The 20,551-nt window shown below is 48.8% G+C and overlaps 1 protein-coding gene and 1 long non-coding RNA gene across 3 annotated transcripts in view; both read left to right on the top strand.

Moving 5' to 3' along the window:
* LOC139047747 (fatty acid CoA ligase Acsl3-like) overlaps positions 1–20,551 on the top strand; it is a 62,927-nt gene that overhangs the window by 29,434 nt on the left and 12,942 nt on the right. The gene's annotated exons all lie outside the window — the stretch shown is intronic.
* Positions 4,323–5,699, top strand: LOC139047353 (uncharacterized). The gene is made up of 2 exons (XR_011507110.1): positions 4,323–4,644; positions 5,427–5,699. It is a non-coding gene; the product is annotated as an uncharacterized lncRNA (long non-coding RNA).

Raw genomic sequence — 20,551 nt, 5'->3', positions numbered from 1 at the left:
CGAACTTTCGAATTTCTGAAACATTTTAAAGCGAAATTGAGGTCCTAAATAGAAATTCCGCTTCCAACAGTCACTAAAATTTAACTTTCTCTGTCAAATGCTACAAAGTTTATTAAAATCGGTCCACGAGTTATCCCAGAAAAACGTTTTTGTGTTTTACATGTATTTGAATACGCCGGGTCGGAGTTGGGCCCGAACTAAAGCTTCCTCTTAAGTGCTGTTTAAAGGCTGCAAACAATAAAACTATGCAGTTACCAGCCGTGCGGCTTTTCCAATGTCGGTTTGGTGGTAATACTGCTAATTCATTGCAAATTTAGTTGAAGTGAGAATTCGGTGCAGTTGGCCTTTAAATGCGCTTGAACAACACCATTGTGTGTGCCTGCGCGCATGACCTTTTATCGTCCTTTCCTTTTCCTTCCCCCTCAAGAATATCTGTCTCTTTGAAAAACGTCTCCATCCATCATCGGGATACTAAGCAGCAACACTGAATCAATTGAGACTTGTATTATTTTTTTTTAATAACTACGTTTTCATTCGTTTAGCATTTCAAGAAAAAGTGTCGGCTTCTTTATACGAAAGAATACCAAATCAGCACGAATCATGGTTTCCATTGCATTTTCCCACATTCGGGGGTTGGTTTAGTACAGTAAAGGTTCTCGGAACTTCCCAGCTCTAGTTTTCGGTTCGCTTTGAATGCGGTAAACAACTATCTAGACGCAGGGAAGACGCTACAAAGATCTGTGACGTCACGATGAGGTGGCAGGAGCACTTCAGGGCGGCGTACGATTGTATTCGGCATGACCGTGACGTCACTAAGGAAAAGAAGAAAAAAAAAAGCCCTGGTAACTTGCCCGCCTTTTCTTTTTTCTTTTTGTCCTCTGACTTGCGTCACTCAGCCTTTTCATTTATTTTTGCATGACAGAGAGCCGATAGCCAAGCCTCACGCACTATAGATAAAGGGCACTCGAAACGCTTACCGTACCACAAGTGGGATCCAATTGTGTGCGATTTCAGAAACGTACAGGGAGAGAAAAAGAAATGTACTCTGCGCTGGAGGACAAGGAAAGGGTGTAGACAAGATGAGGAGAAAAGAATAGACCAAGATAACTTGTCCGCATATTCACGAGGAGGGCAAATGACAGCGACTATGGTATTTCCATTCGGTCCCGGTGCTTTCATAAAGCACACTATGTAAAGCACACACTTTCTAGACATGATGGTCGTGGTACAGCTCATTTTGCAGTCATAATTCGTCGTCGAGAGTGCTGTTGTTTCCTGTCACGTATGTTGCTCCTACCCGCCATGGGCCAAGGAATTGGCCAAGGAATTGGCCAAGGAATGGATACGCGGATAGCAGCGGGGCCATTTCGTGTTGGGCGATCGTTTGCGCGTAATTGAAGAGAATCACGACGGTGACCCGCACACCGTCAAAAGTGTTACGTGAGCTTTTGCATATAAGGGAGACACGGGGCGCGGGTTGTTCAAGACATTGAGGAATTTGACGTCAATACGGGCATTTCAATTGAATTCAATTTTGACGCTGCGTTCGTATCGCCCTTTGTTGAAATAAACTATTTCTAAAACGTGTGCTTACTCTTTGCGCCGTCGGCCATTTTTGGTACCACGTTTTGGTCCCGCCCAAGGTGGTTTAAGCACTTGGCCACGCCGCCGCCGCGTACTTTCGCTATATGGGGCTTGTAAGGCTTCCACATTTAAAAAGCTTGAGTCAAGATACTGTTGGCAGCAGATTCTGTTATTTGGGCCGTCGATTTTTCATTAAGTTGTGGAAGAATTGCAAAACTAAAGAAAAAAGGAGCTAAACTGTTCATAGAGTGTACAACTCTAACTCGCCAATACTGCAATACTGTGTTCAAATACCTGTGTTTGAATAGGGAAAGCGGACTTGGCTTGCATTGCGGGGCGTTTGCCCTCCCGACAGCAGCAGCACGGCGTCAACGAATGCTATGCACGAAGCAAGAGAGAGAGAGAGAGAGACAAAAGGGAAGGAAAGACAGGGAGGTTAGCCAGTGTAAATACCGGCTGGCTACCCTGTGCTGGGGAAAGGGGTAAAGGGAATAAAAGGAGAAGGAAGAGAGAAAAAAAAACAAGAAAAATGCGCACAGTAACGCGATGTTACGCGCAACAATAGTCAATGGCGTTCGCACAATTCACATGTACCTAATAACTTGAGCAAAGCCCTTAAGGAGTTGAGTGCCGAAACCCGTCTGGACCAGTGTCCTAAAATTTTCTCTTCTGTGAAGGGGCGATTGTCCAGTTTTTCGAGCACGGTCACGAGCACTTTTCTTTGCACATTGTATGGCGAACGATAAGCTATTCGTTGCACTAACAGCTTGAATCGCCTAGATAGCGCACGCGCATCGTACGACCGGCCACTGCGTACGACGAGACGTTACGAAAGATGGTTGCGCAATCTTCTCGTGGTGCGATAAAAAAGGTGCGAGATAAAACGTTTAGCTGTGAGCGCTTTCTACGCATACGTGCAAAAGTTGTAGCTGCATTTTCGCATATAATGACGAAGAAAGAGCGCAAGACGGAGGACTTGTGAACGTGACAGGCGTTGTCACGTTGCCACTTGAGCATCGAACACCACGATAGTTGTGTAAGTTCTTTCTTTTTCTTCTTCGCCATGTGATCTGATGACGAAATCAATCAATCAATATTCATTATGTTTCAACAGCATGAAATTCGTGCGTACTATACACAGACAAGGGTCCCATATAGTTTCGGCGACTGTTATTCGTTGGCGTAACTTTTAACTATACTGACGCAGAAAACCGACTTAACGCTTTACCTGTTTTTGAAGGGATGCTATAAAGACAAACACTAAATCAACTTTATTTGATATAGCATTCTTTGGAAACTCATTTTTTAAAGTTTGGCGATAATTGATTATTAGACAAGAACATGGAAAGTTATCGACAGAAATTTTTGAACTTGGCTCCCCCACACGGCGTGCCTCATAATCAGAAAGTGGTTTTGGCACTTGAAACCCCACAACCTTATTTTATTTTTAATTTCGAAAGGTAATTAGCGAAATAAATAACGTCACAAGAGCGCTCGAAGCCACAAGGCCGAAGATTAGACAAATCCTCGTACTAATCGTAATTCCCATACTATGCATGATCGAAGCGCCAGAGATCCCTGTTAAAATTTTCGTTGCGAATTCTATGGCTACGTCATCATCATCATCATCAGCCTGGTTACGTTCACTGCAGGGCAAAGACCTCTCCCATACTTTTCCAACTACCCCTGTCATGTACTAATTGTGGCCATTTTGTTCCTGCAAACTTCATCTGATACGCCTACCTAACTTTCTGCCGCCCCCTGCTACGCTTTCCATCCCTTGGAATCCAGTCCGTAACCCTTAATGACCATCGGTTATCTTCCCTCCTCCTTACATGTCTTGCCCATGCCCATTTCTTTTTCTTGATTTCAACAAGATGTCATTAACTCGCGTTTGTTCCCTCACCCAGTCTGCTCTTTTCTTATCCCTTAACGTTACACCCATCGTTCTTTCCATAGCTCGTTGCGTCGTTCTCAATTTAAGTAGAACCCTTTTCGTAAGCCTCCAGGTTTCTGCCCCGTAGGTGAGCACTGGTAAGACACAGCTATTATACACTTTTCTCTTGAGGAATAGTGGCAAGATGTCGTCCAGGATCTGAGAATGCCTGCCAAACGCACCCCAGCCCATTCTTATTCTTCTGGTTATTTCAGTCTCATGATCCGGATCCGCGGTCACTACCTGCCCTAAGTAGATGTATTCCCTTACCACTTCCAGTGCCTCGCCACCTATCGTAAACTGCTGTTCTCTTCCGAGACTGTCAAACATTACTTTAATTTTCTGCAGATTAATTTGCAGACCCACTCTTCTGCTTTGCCTCTCCAGGTCAGTGAGCATGCATTGCAACTGCTCCCCTGAGTTACTAAGCAAAGCGATATCATCAGCGAATCGCAAGTTACTAAGGTATTCTCCATTAACTCTTATCCCCAATTCTTCGCATTCCAGATCTCTGAATACCTCCTGTAAACACGCTGTGAATAGCATTGGAGAGATTGTATCTCCCTGCTTGACGCCTTTCTTTATTGGGATTTTGTTGCTTTCTTTATGGAGGACTACGGTTGCTGTGGAGTCGCTATATATATCTTTCAATATTTTTACATATGGCTCGTCTACACCCTGATTCCGTAATGCCTCCATGACTGCTAAGGTTTAGACAGAATCAAATGCTTTCTCGTAATCAGTGAAAACTACATATAAGGGTTGGTTATATTCCGCACATACGGCTACGTATATAGACGAGGCAACCTAAAGTTTGCCCGCGCGGCACCAGCGCCGAATGCTCCCCTAGCGGACCAATGGAAGTTTGGAGGGTCGTCGCTGCGCTGGCGCGCGCCCGTGTTCTGTACGGCGGGAGCGCTCGTGCGCGTGGTTTTTGCGATGCCGAGTGCGACCTCATCAGCCAGGAAAGGTGGCACGCAATACTGATGTGTTGTTGATTGCCACAGCAGCCTCGAAAACACGAAAGGTCCTACGCCGCCCGTGAAGTTCTACAGATTTCCTGGGAAGTGGGACGATAAGGACAGACGACAAGCATGGATAACTGCAGTGCGCGGCCGAGTCGAGTAAGTCTCATACTTTCGCATTCGCGTGTAATATCTTGAAAGCGGAATAGTCATATGCCTGTTTTTAGTGCACGGCCGTTTGTTTAGTCGTGTCGCGTTGTTGAATTGTGGTGGCATCCGCCGTTTGTTAGCGGTAAATGCAGGCGTGTTGCGCCGCTAAGCTCTACGACGCGTGCTCGATTCCCAGCCACGGCGGCCGCATTTCGATAGGGGCAAAATGCAAGAACACCCTTGTTACCGTGTGCTTTGATTTTTGTGCACGTTAAAGAACCCCCAGAGCTTAAAATTATTCCTGAGACTCCCCATTACAGCGGGCTTCATATTGATTTCGTGGTTTTGGCACGGTTTTGGCACTTGGAACCTCCGAATTTATTTGATTTCACTGTGCCTTCCCTCGCGATTGGCATGGACGAGCTCAAGAGAGTTATTTCCTTTTTCCAAACGCTGCAACTTAAATTACTAGTTGTGCAGGTAACGAAAGGGGCCGCGCGCTACTTGTGTGTGGTATCAGACCGTATTTAATGCAAGCCGCGGTCGTCGCGTGCGTCGGGAAGCGGCAGATCGGATAGCAACCGCTCGAGACGTGCGCGTTATGTTTGTTGTTTCCCCATGCTTTCTAAGTATCTAAGTGTGCAAGTATCGTAACTTGTAGTGGTAGCACTCTTGTAGAATAATATATGCACACAATCACAGGAACGTTACCTTTGCAAACATATTATTGGGAGTAATTTAATCCCCACAACAAATAGGCATACATACTGTTTCACTCATATGCGATGCAGATGGAAGCGGCGCCAAACAGACCAATGGCAATCACAACAGTCTTCTCAGCAGTCAGCACCACTGGGACATGTGCTTTCCTACTGCAGCGACGCAGCTCTTGAGCAGCGGCAAGACACGTGTGAAACAGACTCCAGAACAAGCCTTTGTGAAGTGACGGAACCATCAAGAAGCAGCCCAATGGATCTGCAGTCACCGAGTAGTATGACAACAGAAGTTTCTGCTGCCAGTGTGACTTATGTTGTAATTGAAATAAAAGTGGCTAAATTTCTGAACATGGTGCGTACCTCTAACTCGACGTCGTCTACGATCTTGTCGGACACCTGTGACACGCACTTGGCTTTCACTATCACATCACCGTCCACAATTAGTTCAACGCCGTACACGTTCGGAAGCAGACGCTCCCCTATCGTGAGGTTGCCGCCACGAAAAAAAAGCTGTCGGCGTCGGCAGCCTTCTTGCAACCGCACGGCAATCTTTGCATGGCTGTTGCGCAAGCAGGCGATCTGCCGCCGTCGAAAACGGAGCGCCGTGAGCACGAGCAGCGAAGAAAAGCGCGGACAACACAATGTAAACAAAGCGGAGACTGCGCCACGGCGCGACCGCCCGACTTGACGCTTCCACATTGGGGGCGCTGTCAAGAGGCGCAGTAGCGCCGCCTGGCCATGGTTTTCTTGTCTATATCCGTAACTACGCGTGTTTCCACGCAATCTGCTCGCAGCGCCCCCTTGCGCACATGCAGCGGTTCCATACAGCGCGTAGACGGGCGAGCACACACCTGCAGGAAACCTGACACGTCTGGCGTGCTTCTTCAGACTCGCCGCTGTGCCGTGCACAGAAGCGATTATGAGTATAATAAAAGCGTCGCGTCCGTAACTACCCGTGTTTCCACGCAATGCGCTCGCAGCGCCCCCTTGCACACATGCAGCGGTTCCGTACAGCGCGTAGACGGGCGAGCACACACCTGCAGGAAACTTGACACGTCTGGCGTGCTTCTTTAGACTTGCCGCTGTGGCGTGCACGGAAGCGATTATGCGTATAATAAAAGCGTCACGTCCGTAACTACGCGTGTTTCGACACAGTGTGCTCGCAGCGCTCCCTTGCACACATGCAGCGGTTCCGTACAGCGCGTAGACGGGCGAGCACACACCTGCAGGAAACCTGACACGTCTGGCGCGCTTCAGACTCGCCGCTGTGGCGTGCACGGAAGCGATTATGCGTATAATAAAAGCGTCACGTCCGTAACTACGCGTGTTTCGACACAATGTGCTCGCAGCGCCCCCTTGCACACATGCAGCGGTTCCGTACAGCGCGTAGACGGGCGAGCACACACCTGCAGGAAACCTGACACGTCTGGCGTGCTTCTTCAGACTCGCCGCTGTGGCGTGCACGGAAGCGATTATGCGTATAATAAGAGCGTCACGTCCGTAACTACGCGTGTTTCCACACAATGCGCTCGCAGCGCCCCCTTGCACACATGCAGCGGTTCCGTACAGCGCGTAGACGGGCGAGCACACACCTGCAGGAAACCTGACACGTCTGGCGTGCTTCTTCAGACTCGCCGCTGTGGCGTGCACGGACGCGATTATGCGTATAATAAAAACGTCATGTCCGTAACTACGCGTGTTTCCACACAATGCGCTCGCAGCGCCCCCTTGCACACATGCAGCGGTTCCGTACAGCGCGTAGACGGGCGAGCACACACCTGCAGGAAACCTGACACGTCTGGCGTGCTTCTTCAGACTCGCCGCTGTGGCGTGCACGGACGCGATTATGCGTATAATAAAAACGTGATGTCCGTAACTACGCGTGTTTCCACACAATGCGCTCGCAGCGCCCCCTTGCACACATGCAGTGGTTCCGTACAGCGCGTAGACGGGCGAGCACACACCTGCAGGAAACCTGACACGTCTGGCGTGCTTCTTCAGACTCGCCGCTGTGGCGTGCACGGAAGCGATTATGCGTATAATAAAAACGTCACGAAGGAACGCGATCGGCTTTTTTTTATGGTTTCGTTAGCGCATCATGAACGACGCTGCGCCATTTCTGACTTGTGTACATCGGCTTTGGGCACGTAGCTTCGAGGAAGTTGAGTATACCCGTGACCTTGGCCTTGGATCTGACGGAGTACACCCTCGTAGTAAAAACAAAAACAAAAAAACACGAGCGTGCGCTGTAATGTATGGCTTCGTCTTTGTAACAAACACGGGCTCTGCATAGCACGATCTACAGACGCCTGAACCGCTGGAATGTGCGCGGAATATAGTGGCTCTAACAATCAGCCGACGTCCGATTTCCTGTAGTTGCAGTCTCAATGGCACGTGCTACACAGGCCGCTCTTCGAAGAACAGAATTAATGCCGACAGTTATCTCATTGCGGAATGACTTCCAGCTAGACAAACGTCATTTGAGCACAGCGATGCTGTGTTTGAGTTATGGTTGCCGCGGGGTAAACCTCTTGCATCTGAATCTCGGCACGTGACTCATTAATTAGGCCAGGGAGTCGGCATTTAACCCATGTCCCAGCCATCCCTCAAAAGACTTTCCACCTGCGCAGGTTATCTCTTCACTTAATGATTAATTCGAAAAGTGGTGAAGGGAGAGACAATTCCAGCAAGCACGCGGTCTCTGTTGTATGCGTTGAACTCAGATTGATTGATGATTAATGGAGTTTTATGGCGCAAGGGTCAGGGATGGGCAAAGAGTTTCGTTCACAGTGAGTGAGTGAGTGAGTGAGTGAGTGAGTGAGTGAGTGAGTGAGTGAGTGAGTGAGTGAGTGAGTGAGTGAGTGAGTGAGTGAGTGAGTTAAACGTCTCGAAGCTGCAGTTGGTCTATGAGATACGTCGTTGCGGAGGTGCTCGGAATTAATTGTTAAACCACCACGAGTTTTTCTGAAAATAACACATAAGCGAAAAAAGTATTTCAGCTCTATTGGTGTATTACCCTTCGATAACACGAAAAGAGAAACTGTATTATATATCATTACAGGAGGCCATAGGTAAGCCACAGATGACACAAAAATGAAATGCCGGTGCTGACGCCGCCTTGGAAGTTCTCGCACCGGCTCGCCGTAATATGGCATGTCGACGGCGTCTGTCCCGTGGCCTGTTAACCTCTAATCCTGTGAAGATCGGGCTGCACTGTACTCTAAAGTAGCCAAACATTGAATTTTGCAACTTTGGAGAACTATATACTACGGCGCCACAAGCAACGTTAAGGTACCAGGGTCTTTGTTCTGTAAGCTTTGGCCTCCGGACCGCCTAAAATACGAATACTTTGCAATCCGGGACATCGCACTGACATGCCGGCGTTGAGGCTTCCACGCAAAATTAGTAACAAAAAACAAGCACAGAGTCTTAGAGCTTCATTTTCTTCTTCATTAACTAGAATATAGTTTTCATCGAATACCTGTATTAGCTGCAGTCCAAACTGACTTTAGGTTTCTCTTAAGCGGTTCCTTTAACGTACAATGAACAAATTCGTTAGCAGTAAAGCGCGAGCGTCGACTGGCCCGCGGGTCAGCGACGAGACCAGCAAGAGCAAAAGAGGTCAGCAAGATATATCGGCAAGATCACGCGTCGCGCCGTTAGAAGGCGCTGACAGGCCGGCCGCTATTGGGAGCCTACATACAAGCTTTGTAAACAGAGCTTGCATGTAGGCTACCCATAGGCTAGTCTACGTTCGTGCGGTACTGCTAAAAAATCGCTCGACTGCATACATTTGGATCTAAGTTCATGCGCGTTCCTTTCACTCGATTGCGCTCCCGTTGGAATGCGGCCACCGCGGGTACATCCCGCCCGTCGTGCCTTGTTCTCCACACCAGAACGCGTCACGTTCGCTGAGCCTTCGGGGCAAGGTTACACCGCAGCTCAGTGCGCTCGCATGTACGTGTTTCTGTTCCGTCGTTCCTGTCGCATACATAGCCTCGTGACAATTCTCGCACGCGCAAACCTATATATATGCGTAAACGCCCACGAACACGTTACAGGCAGCTGCGTATGGGGGTCCGGTGCAAACACGGGCTGTAGGAAATTCGCAGTATACATGCACTAACCAGCAGCCCTCTTCGGTAACGCTATCCCGTCAGGGTTTGGTGCCAAGGTGAGCGCGCCGCGTTGACCCCGTTTTTAGCATAACGCGTGCAACACGTGCCTTCCGCTACGCGCTGCCCGGAGGCATCGAATGCGCATATGTACCCAACTGTCTCTCACCTGCATTGAGCGTACCCGCCGTGGTTGCTCAGTGGCTATGGTGTTAGGCTGCTGAGCACGAGGTCGCGGGACCGAATCCCGGCCACGGCGGCCGCATTTCGATGGGGGCGAAATGCGAAAACACCCGTGTACCTAGATTTAGGTGCACGTTAAAGAACCCCAGGTGGTCAAAAATTTCCGGAGTCCTCCACTACGGCGTGCCTCATAATCAGAAAGTGGTTTTGGCACGTAAAACGCCACAATTTAATTTTGCATTGAGCGTACGGATAGCGCATCGTCTAAAGTATAGCGCCAAGGCGGCACAAAAGCACTGCTGGTGTATCTGAGGTCCGCGGACCCTTAACGAAACTTTGCAAATGCATTTATTGCGTATTTAATAAAGGGAAAGTCAGACATCCACCCGTTCGTATAGCAACTGCTATTGCGTATATGTGAGTGTATCTCTCTCACTGTATCTGCTGTTTGCGTTTTTTTTACGTGACCACTGTGCATGCCATAATTATAACCCATCCCCTGAAGCCGCATGCCAGGTGATCAGCCAGGCTAACATCTCCGACATATATAATTAAACTTTGTGAGTCCCTCGTTCTCTCTAAGATGTCAAGCAGGACGGAGAGAAGTGGCGAAGGCATGTTGCTACTGAGGACTGGTGGTAGTTTATTCGCGTAACGGAAAACATATGCAGTTGTACAGGATGCTCAGCCAGAAATAGCCATAAGCCCCTCTGCAACTGACGTTTTCGACAGGTGGCGGCTGCGAGCGAACGCAGACTATCGAGCGGATGAAGCAAGAAAAACTATAGATTCGCATTCGCGCTGACACTTCCTCTTGGCCTTATCGCGAGGCAAAGGTGCCCGAGATTGGCTAAATGGTTTAAAACTATAATACGCTGACCATGATGCGACGACGCAACGTGATAGCGCTCGAACGCGGCAGCCCGAACATTAATATGGGTTTGGGCTTTTGGCTAGGCAAAATTGTTCGCGTAACATTGGGACGATCGATGTGGACGCTAGTAATTTATTTGTTTTTACATAGTAGATGTGATAGGGCTATTGCAGGAGTGGCAGTGGTTATAAATATGGAAAGATGGAAAGCAGTTCAAAGAATGGTGATGCAAGTAGGAAATGACGATTCAGTGGTTTCGCTAGGCAGCCCTAGCGGCAGGTGTAGGCGAAACTGGTGGGACTAGCAGATTACCCTGAGACCATGCCAGTATTGAAATAGTCTCGTTCTGGCGCAGGGTGCTATTTCGTCTTTCCGTACGCTGGCAATGTACAGCTATTGGCATTTGTTTTGATATAGGAGGCATGTCCCCAGTAAAAATGCTCACCACGAAAGTTATAGCTTTCGCGACGACTTGAAAAAATTAGAACTGTGTTTGCTGTGCAATGCTGCCTAATAGTATAGTGGTCCAAGAGGAAAAAAAAATTCGCTTCCTGTCTTGGTAGACAGATATGTGGCCTGCAAGATAATATGTATATATATATATATATATATATGTATGTATGTATGTATGTATATATATATATATAAGAAGCAAGCCTACACGTTTGCCATTTCGACACCCCTAAGCCCGACGTATTAAAAAAGAAAACGACGCACCGAAGAAAGATGATGAAAGCAAAATCTCACTACCAAGTGTTTATTTTCTTATACAGCAATAACACAATCACAGGGGACTCCCATCATGAGAAGGACATTTACGGAATAATAAAAATGGGTTGGAGTGCACATGGCAGGTATTGCGAAATCCTGACTGGGAGCTTATCACTTTCGCTGAAAAGAAAAGTATGCAATCGTGTACAATCGTTGATTTCTGCTGGTGTTTAACATATTGGGCAGAAACTTGGAGATTAACTAAAAAGTGTCATATGTACCTCTCTGTGCATATATCTTTAATCACAGTTACTCGCTCGACAAACAAGTTCCATTGCCATAGACCTCGTGAAGTAGCTGCGTATATATCTTTAGTGTGCATCTACAAGATTTGGTGTTTGCAATGCGGCATAGCTTGCGCATTGCTTCACAAGTACGGTACGCTGGCTGGAGTGTTATATAGAGGCGAGAACGTGGAGTGCAACTTTAGCTACGTGTAACGTAAAGGGTGGCATCGTACGGGATTATGAAAAGTCACTATCGCGGTCATCATGGGTCTTCACAAGAAATGTCGCCGTCCGTTATCATGACTCGTGGAGCTTGAATATCAGGTGGTTTCTTTTGTTGGCCCCGTTGATCGCGCCGGGCGCGTGGTAAACCCGAAATCGGAACTTATCTTTGGCCCTTTATCTCTAGCGGCGTTGGAAGTGAGCCATGACCGCAGCATAATGGGCGTGCAACATGCCCCTGACATGACGCACACCCTCACCGAAATACTGATTGATCGTGCTCCTCGATTCAAGTCGCCGAGTGAGAGAGATATAGAACCCGGACCCGGAATTGGCTAGAGCCCAACACTGGAGCTCAACCGCAATTCTCACTCCCAGCTTCTTGTTTTAGTGCGCCAGTAACGCACTACGTTATATACACATATATAATAGGTCGCGCGCAAAAAAAGTACAGGTGCAACTGGCGACTGTGCAGGGCAGCGGGCATTCCTTCAACACGAGATTCAGAGAACTTGAATGTGCAAAGGTTTAGTCTAGTCTACCGACCATTTCCCGTAGGCATGAAAGAATGCTGGATGTCTTGGTCAGAAATAATGCGCCGTTTTTTATGTCACCGGCGCCCAAGCGCATGATGACGTTCGTACTCTGCTGACGAGTGTCAAAGGCTCAGGGAACCGCTATTAGTTTGCAACAGGATCTAAGGCCGAATTCGTCCAGTTTTTTGTTCCTGAGAACTGCTTCTCACTGACCTTGGCAAAACTATGTTTGCCAACTTGATCTCTTTTATAAGTAAATTGAGATATTTCATAGCTTGTATATAGACTTCGAATAGACAGTTTTGCTTGATTACGGACCCGTCCTTTTGACCAGTATGGTGTGCAGACTCTCTCAGACAAGTCGTTAACAGCCCTAGTTGCTTTTGCCCACGTGTTCATATAGTGTTTCTTAACGCGTTGTTCGCGCAAACTATGTGGGTAGTAATGGAGAGAAAGGTTGAGGTGGTAACAAACATGTCGGTGCACATTCTGTAGACTTTATATAGCAAAAGAACTGCAGCCTTTCCTCTATTATGCTCATAATTTGTTAGGACGGGTCGGCCGGAGGGAGCATTGTTTTAACGAACCACTCGAGGTTTGTGAATATTGTTAGATATGGAGCTGGTTCCTGAGGCTACTTCGAGTTCCCCAAACCGCTTCGAGTGGCAGCACAGCTAATTGAGGAATGCAGGAGCAGGAAAGCGCATTCCAGAGAAGCGGCCGAGAAAACAAGTTTAAGGCAACAAGTTCGTGCGTCGCCGGGATTAGAAGGGGGCCTGGGACAATGGAGCTCAATCGACCCCCTTCGTCTTTGAAGAAGGCATTTGCCACCGCTGCGGAGCCGAGTCACCGGGAGCAGGTGGGCATCCGTCAATGAAGCAGGTGCACGGGCGCCCCCCCCCCCCGCTCCTTCTCCAGCCTACAAGTGGATTGCCAGTCTGCGAGGCAAGACAGCAGAGAGCCCCGCCAGGTGTGACCCCGCTCCTTCTCCAGCCTACAAGTGGATTGCCAGTCTGCGAGGCAAGACAGCAGAGAGCCCCGCCTGGTGTGACACCACGACACGGGCGCCTACCATTGGCTGCAAGTGGCGTCATCGGAGTGGACTCTCCCATTGGTCAAACATGACGTGACTTGCAGTGCTCGAAGGGCTTATAAGAAGCCTTCCAGAGAGACCTGAGCATTCTGGGATATGCCCTGATTCCCTGATTCACCTCTCTCGAACTTCTTGCAGCGGGCCGCAGCGTCCGAGTTGCTGCCGGCCCGTAATGACTGTACGTCTGATACTTGTCGCTCACCTCCCTGTATAAAATGTAAAATAAATCCTCCCAAGTTTTGGGTTCTCATTCCCGAAGTCCCGTCCTCCAACCCCTACATCTGGTTGGCAGCGGTAGGATCGCCTCCGAATGCATCAGCTGGTGGCAGCGCTACGGATAAACCTTCGTCGTGAGAGACCCTAAGGAACCGGGAAGAGCGAAGAAGAGTGAGCCTTCGTCGAAAGAGGTCCGAAGAAACTGGGAGTAGCGAAGAAGGAGCGAGCCTTCGACCCAGGGAGTCCGGAGGAGCCGGGAACAGCGGACGAACGAACCGGATGGCAGGGTGCTGCAACCGTAAGTGAGCGCGTGGTTTTTTTCCTTATGATTCGCCAGACTCAAAGGTTGTGTGTTCAATTTTGATAGTTCTGGGAATCGGGAGTTTGTTGCATTGTGTGTTTGCACAAATTAATTAAGGAAAACAGTTTTAACCACCTGTCAGGGCAGCTGCCATGGATCTTAGAAGGTTGACGAGGTTAGACTTGTTGTTGGTGTGCGACGATTTGGGAGTTGAGGCGGACGAACGGATGGAAACGCCAGCTATCATAAAGGCGATTAATGATAGTGGCAACGATGAGAAAAGCATTGAGCTTGCTTGGGAAGTGATACAGGAGCCACGGGAGCGGGAGCGTCGTGTACGTTTGCGAGCGCGTCGTGAACTTAGGAGTGAGCTTAAGCGTGAAGAACGCGAGAATGAACGGAAGCAGGAGCTTCAAGAACTTACTCTTAGGTGTCAGCGTCACGAACGTGAGAAGGCACGCGAACGTGAGAATCAACGTAAGCTTGAGCGAGAGAAAAAGTATGAGAGAGAGAAGGCAGCACTGATCAAAGAGATACAGTATTGTGATCAGTTATTGGCACAGAGACAACGGCTGTCTGTGAATTCTGTAGATAGTACAGAGCGAAAGAATGAGCAAGTGTCTCGCAGATTTTCGCCAGAAGCCGACGAAAAGAGTAGTGCCTGTGAGATTGGCTGCCGATTGATAAGTGAAGGGAGAAAGCTAGCTGCTAACGATGCCTTAGTGGCAACAGAGGCCGTTAAAGGCCGTAGTGAGAGCGACGAGGTGCTGTGCCAACAGATGACTGTAGAGACAGCTAGGCCAGCTGCGAACAAATTGGCACAGTTACCGAGCGTGTGCGTCGCTGGTAATGTTAGCGAGGTTGCTAGCGAAGAAAAGGGTACTGCTGACCCAACAGAGGCGAGCACCCATGTCGCGCCAGATCTGCGTGCAGAAGTGAAGTGCGAGCTGAGCGATGCAATTGAGAGTAGTTCTCGGGATGGCGAGCTCCGTAGTCCACGAGAGAACAACTGCATTGTTCAGGGATCGGTGCGGCTCTCCGCCAGTCTAGATAGCCTAGAGAGGGATGATTCAGTTAATAATCATTCGGACTGTGCGCGTGAGACAGCGATCGATACCGACGGGCTGTGTGCCGATGCACAGCGTGAGCTGGGCAATGTAGTAGAGGGCAGTTCGCAAGAGTGCGAGTTGTCTTACTCGAGTAAAGCCTGCTGCATTGTTCCAGAGTCGGTTGGGCTGTCCGCCAGTCGAGGCAGAGATAGTGTTGATTTAAGTGAGAATCACTCAGACTGTGCGGGTAAGAGGCCGATCCGGGCCGACGAAATGTGTACCGGCCAGCACGAAGCACGAGAAGGCGACATGAAAGCGAGTGCAAAGAGAAAGCGCCGTAAAAAGATGCGCGGTAGAGACCGAAAGTCGGTAATTAATGTAGCGCCGCCAATGATGGCGAGAAACCCAAAAGGGCAGGGCGCGAGGAAAAAGATGCGGTCGTCTCGGACGATGTTGACGCATCGAAAACGTTCAAGCCACCGGTCAAAGGGGGACCGCGAAGAATGTTCTGCACGGACGCGGACAAAGGGCACGAGGGTGTTAATCTCCTCGTCGTTCCGTAGTTCTTTTCATAGCTCAGCGTGCAGTTCGAAGAAACGCAAGGTGGCAGGACGAGACCAGGTGGGGAGTAGCGACGCGGTCAATCGAGTTCGTGTTGAAAGCGGGGCGCGGGGACGCAAATTGGCAGTAGACCGTAACGTCTTGGGGGAGCTGATAGTGAATCAGCCCTTTTGTTGTCTCTCGGCAGCCAGAGTAGCTTTCAGACCACGTCCACCCCGCGTTCGACTCAAAGTATGAGTCAGACGGAAGCGTTTGGAAAAGGAGGCCTGGAGCGCTTCCGTAGAAATGAAGTGTTTTGCTTTTTATTTTTGAGCATCGGAAAATTTCGCGATTTGAGACTAGAGTTTCTTTCAATATGTAAACGTATGAGCTTTGTTTGTGTTTTCGTTTGAGAAGCTCGAGATTTGAAAGATTTGAAGAGTTTGTGTAAACATGTAGTCTCGCGAGATGCTCATTAATAAGTAGATAGGCTTTCTTTGTGTGTGTGTAAGTAACCTGAGGGTCAAGGTTATCGTTCAGAGGCCTATGGTAAAGCGCGTGTGTTATTTAACCTTTTCTTTTTAAGTGTTTTTGAATTTACTAAGGTTAAGCGCGTAGATTTTCAGTGAGTGCATGATTTGCACGGCGAAGCGTTCTTAGTTCCATTTGCGCGTGTCCTGTGTGGACGGAAGGAAGCAGACTTTATGACTGGGTTGCTAGTGTGTGTGTGAGGGCAGCCGTATTCTGACTTCTCTGATAAGTATGCGTGGAACGAGTTATTAAGACGCATTATTTTAAGGGTTCTGCGGAGTGTGTAAGTCCCGCGAGTTTAATTGTTCGTTTACGTCACGTGTCCTGTAGGACTTTCAGGGAAGAAACGTGAGTAAGCGTAAGTGAAAAGTTTGCCTACAACGCAAGTACGCGTTTTGTTTAGTGACCACAAGGCTAGTGCGCTTGTGATTACGTACTTGTGAGGTTGACCAGATTGTTCAGTGGCACCATTACGTGCGATAAGTACGCCACTGCGATAGATTGGAAACATGCTGTTCGTGTAGTTAGGTCACTTAAGTTATGTTCGGCTGTTTTCATTTGTTGTTTGCATCGTCAACGACCCTTTTGTTTTGCAACAACAATAGTACTCTGGTCTTGTCGGCAATCGAGGAGAAATGGATAGCTGTTTGGAAGGGTGGTTGGAACTGTTGTCGAAATTGGGGAAATAAAAGATCAGGGTTGATTTTGACTCAGTAATAGTCTGGCGAGTCAGGGGTGAAGAGCCTGCGCTTACGCGTGGTGCAGCGCTGTGCTGTTTTGTTTGTTTGACGTCTGTTCTCCAGGGCCAAGGATCCCGAAGTTCGTCAAACGAGGCTCGACCCCAGTACCCTGCAGCTTCTTTCAGCGTTCCTCCTGGCCAGCGAATTGAGTTCACCGGCCATTCAGAACAACCGGGGCGAGGACGAGCTGTTAGATATGGAGCTGGTTCCTGAGGCTACTTCGAGTTCCCCAAACCGCTTCGAGTGGCAGCACAGCTAATTGAGGAATGCAGGAGCAGGAAAGCGCATTCCAGAGAAGCGGCCGAGAAAACAAGTTTAAGGCAACAAGTTCGTGCGTCGCCGGGATTAGAAGGGGGCCTGGGACAATGGAGCTCAATCGACCCCCTTCGTCTTTGAAGAAGGCATTTGCCACCGCTGCGGAGCCGAGTCACCGGGAGCAGGTGGGCATCCGTCAATGAAGCAGGTGCACGGGCGCCCCCCCCCCGCTCCTTCTCCAGCCTACAAGTGGATTGCCAGTCTGCGAGGCAAGACAGCAGAGAGCCCCGCCAGGTGTGACCCCGCTCCTTCTCCAGCCTACAAGTGGATTGCCAGTCTGCGAGGCAAGACAGCAGAGAGCCCCGCCTGGTGTGACACCACGACACGGGCGCCTACCATTGGCTGCAAGTGGCGTCATCGGAGTGGACTCTCCCATTGGTCAAACATGACGTGACTTGCAGTGCTCGAAGGGCTTATAAGAAGCCTTCCAGAGAGACCTGAGCATTCTGGGACATTCCCTGATTCCCTGATTCACCTCTCTCGAACTTCTTGCCGCGGGCCGCAGCGTCCGAGTTGCTGCCGGCCCGTAATGTCTGTACGACTGTTAATTGACGCTCACCCTCCTTGTAAATAATGTAGAATAAATTCCTCCCAAGTTTGGGTTTTCATCCGCGAAGTCCGTCCTCCAACCCCTACAATATGCACGCGCACTGGCTCGCGTATCTTTATAGCCGCTTGCGGTGCCAATAATTTATGGGCACAGAAAACAGTTTCATTACGTTTCTTACTTTTTTAAGACTCACTAAAGGCACACTGCGGCAGCACAGATTCAGAATATTTTTACTTCTTTGAGGCAGTTTTGTAACATTTACAAGACGTCGACTCGATGCCCGAACTGTGTACAGGAACGTCAGTGATTGGAGCTTGAACTATCAAATCGCCCATCCAGCCACTTGAATAATATACCCGATGTAAAACATCAGAAGCAGTAAAAGCATGCCAGAAGCTATGAAAGAAGTGAACCCTCGACATTACAACAGATCGGCACAGAAGGCGAACGCCCATCTTCCAACTTCTTCCGCCTATGCATTTCGCATGTATTATTTAAATTGTTAGCAAATGTTCAATAAGAAGTGTCTCAAGATACATGCGACACGTTTTAATAAAATATTCTCTTCAGTGCTTTTGCATTTGGTCTACTACGACCCCATAAGAAAACTAGAGGCTTGGAACAAAGAACCAATGACGATTCGGTCTCCAGCATGGGAGCCTTCTCCGAGATGGCGGTAACAGCAGTTTACTACAAGCACAGTGCACTGTGCTACTAGCCTCAACTTCCGGTGTCGCCAATTTGGAAAACGCTTCCGTGCAGGAGCTGAAACGGGTCATCAGTGTGTGTGTGTGGTTGTTGTTTTTTTTTTTTCGAGCTTCTAGATTTCTTATGTGGTCGGTGTCCGTGTTCAAAGAAACCTGTTCCGTGATAACCACTGACCCGAGGAGATTTCATCAAATCTAAGATATAATATGTGCACTGTTTCGAGGTGGGCCTTATGGGAACACAGTGCCGTCTGTCATATCGTCTGCTGAAGTGAAACCGTAGGGAAACTTCTGTCGCTTCGCGCACCCGTTGCCACAACGGCTACAGCGTTTCAGCACGTTGATTTCACTTCTCCGACATGTCCATCATGTCACGCTCTGACCGAGGCCGACTAGTGCGTCAAGCGACCAGTCTGTTGAATTTTCAGTCATTTGATCCACTGCCCATAGCTTTCCACATGGTTTGTTAGAAAGTCTGTAGGCATTAGTTGGCAAAATGTTTAATACATCTAAGCGCTGTCTATGTATACATTCTGTAGGCGTTGTTGCGAAGTATCTGTAGAAATTACATAGGTTGCCTAAATAAACTTTTCTGGCGGTTTGGTTGGAGGCCTTTTACTCGAGCGTAAGAACTACTAGTAGAAGGCTACAGCTTGGGAACCGACGGAGACAGAGGAGGAACGCAAAGTGCACAGACACTGCTCTGAGTACTGTGTGCGCCTCCTTTGTCTTCGTCAGTTCCCGCACTGTAGCCGTCTACTACGTTCAACCAACAAGCCCAACTAGTTACTCTGCTCAACTTCATTGTAAGAACCACGTTCTTAGGGCCTGTTTTTCAGTGGGAAGACAGTGTCGTCTGCTAGAGGGAGTTGTCGGGCATTGCATCCCTTTGATCTTGCTCCCGTTTCTGCAATAGAAAGCAAACTACGAAGCACAGCGAGGCTTCTGTGTACACATACACCTGCAGACGCGTCTCTCGCCTTAACAGCTACAGCATTGCATCGCATTGTTCTCACTTCCTGCTCGTCGATTGTGTGACAGCAGAGAGGCTTGTGTTACACCCTGACCGGGACTGACCAGTCTGTCACGTGATCTGTCCAAGGTCGGCCGCGCGCTTTCTCCCGGTCGAGGTCTGGCGGCGGGCGGGCGCGCGCGACTTTGCGTCCGCTTCCGTCGTCGCCGAAATGCGGGCCAAGGTCGGAAACAGAAGAGAGAGAGAGAGAGAGACTCGTCTTTTTGTCTTTTGCGCAACGGCTGATAAGGCTGCGTGCAGGGACTGGCTGCAATGGAAGTGGAGAGGAGGGCGGGAGAGAGGAAGCGGAAAGCGGCGGTGTCTGTGAGGAAGAGTAGACGCCGGATGGCGTAACGAACGAACGACGCCCTCGCTTGAAATAGAGGGCTCTGATCTTGGCTCCGCGCTGTAATGGCTGTTTGCGACGAGCCGAGAGAGGACAAAGAACGCGTCACAACGAGAGAGGGGGCGTATGTACGGCGCGTGGGCAACCCTATCTTTTACAAAACAAGGGCGACCACTACTGCGCGTTATCAGCGACGGGCAAGCAAGGGGACGCTCTACCTTGGGGCCACCTTTTCGACAAGGCAGGCTTTTCCTTTGTCAGGGCAATGACTTGATAAGACTGCTCTTTCTCACTTGAATTGCCCTGACGGATGCTAGTTCCTCGTTGAGTCGTTGGCTCCAGGCTGAGGCTTTCGTTGTTGGCTCACAGTTCATCATTGTTGGTCAAAATTCCACCTGTCTATGAACCTTTAGTCTTGGTTGCATTACTACTACACGAAGAACGATCAACTGCTTATCTTGTATTTCACTCTTTCTTTTTTGCAAGACTCCTAGTAGTATTCCGCGACAATGTATTTGTTCGCTTCGCTTTGAGTCGCAAGACAGAGTCATCATACTTCACAAGGAGGTGTAGTTACTCTCGAAAACAGAACTATATACAAAACAAGCGTTGGGAATTAAAAATGACCTCTTTATTTTTTCCCCATTTAACAGTTGGGGAAAGGCCGCAAACTAAAAGCTACAAAACTAGCTTGAGCGCTCCTGAGGGCCAACATAAATAAGTATATGGCATAGAAACAAAAAGCACAGACATGTCAAAGCAATACCATAATGAATTCACATAAAATAACACTCAATCGAAGTAACTGGCGCAAAAATAAACATTCATATAAGCATTCTTCTCTTGACAATTTACGCCTCGCAGTAAATCCC

The sequence above is a fragment of the Dermacentor albipictus genome, chromosome 7 (assembly GCF_038994185.2).
Source record: "Dermacentor albipictus isolate Rhodes 1998 colony chromosome 7, USDA_Dalb.pri_finalv2, whole genome shotgun sequence".
Classification (NCBI taxonomy): domain Eukaryota; kingdom Metazoa; phylum Arthropoda; class Arachnida; order Ixodida; family Ixodidae; genus Dermacentor; species Dermacentor albipictus.
This window is presented reverse-complemented; position numbering and strand designations above follow the sequence as displayed.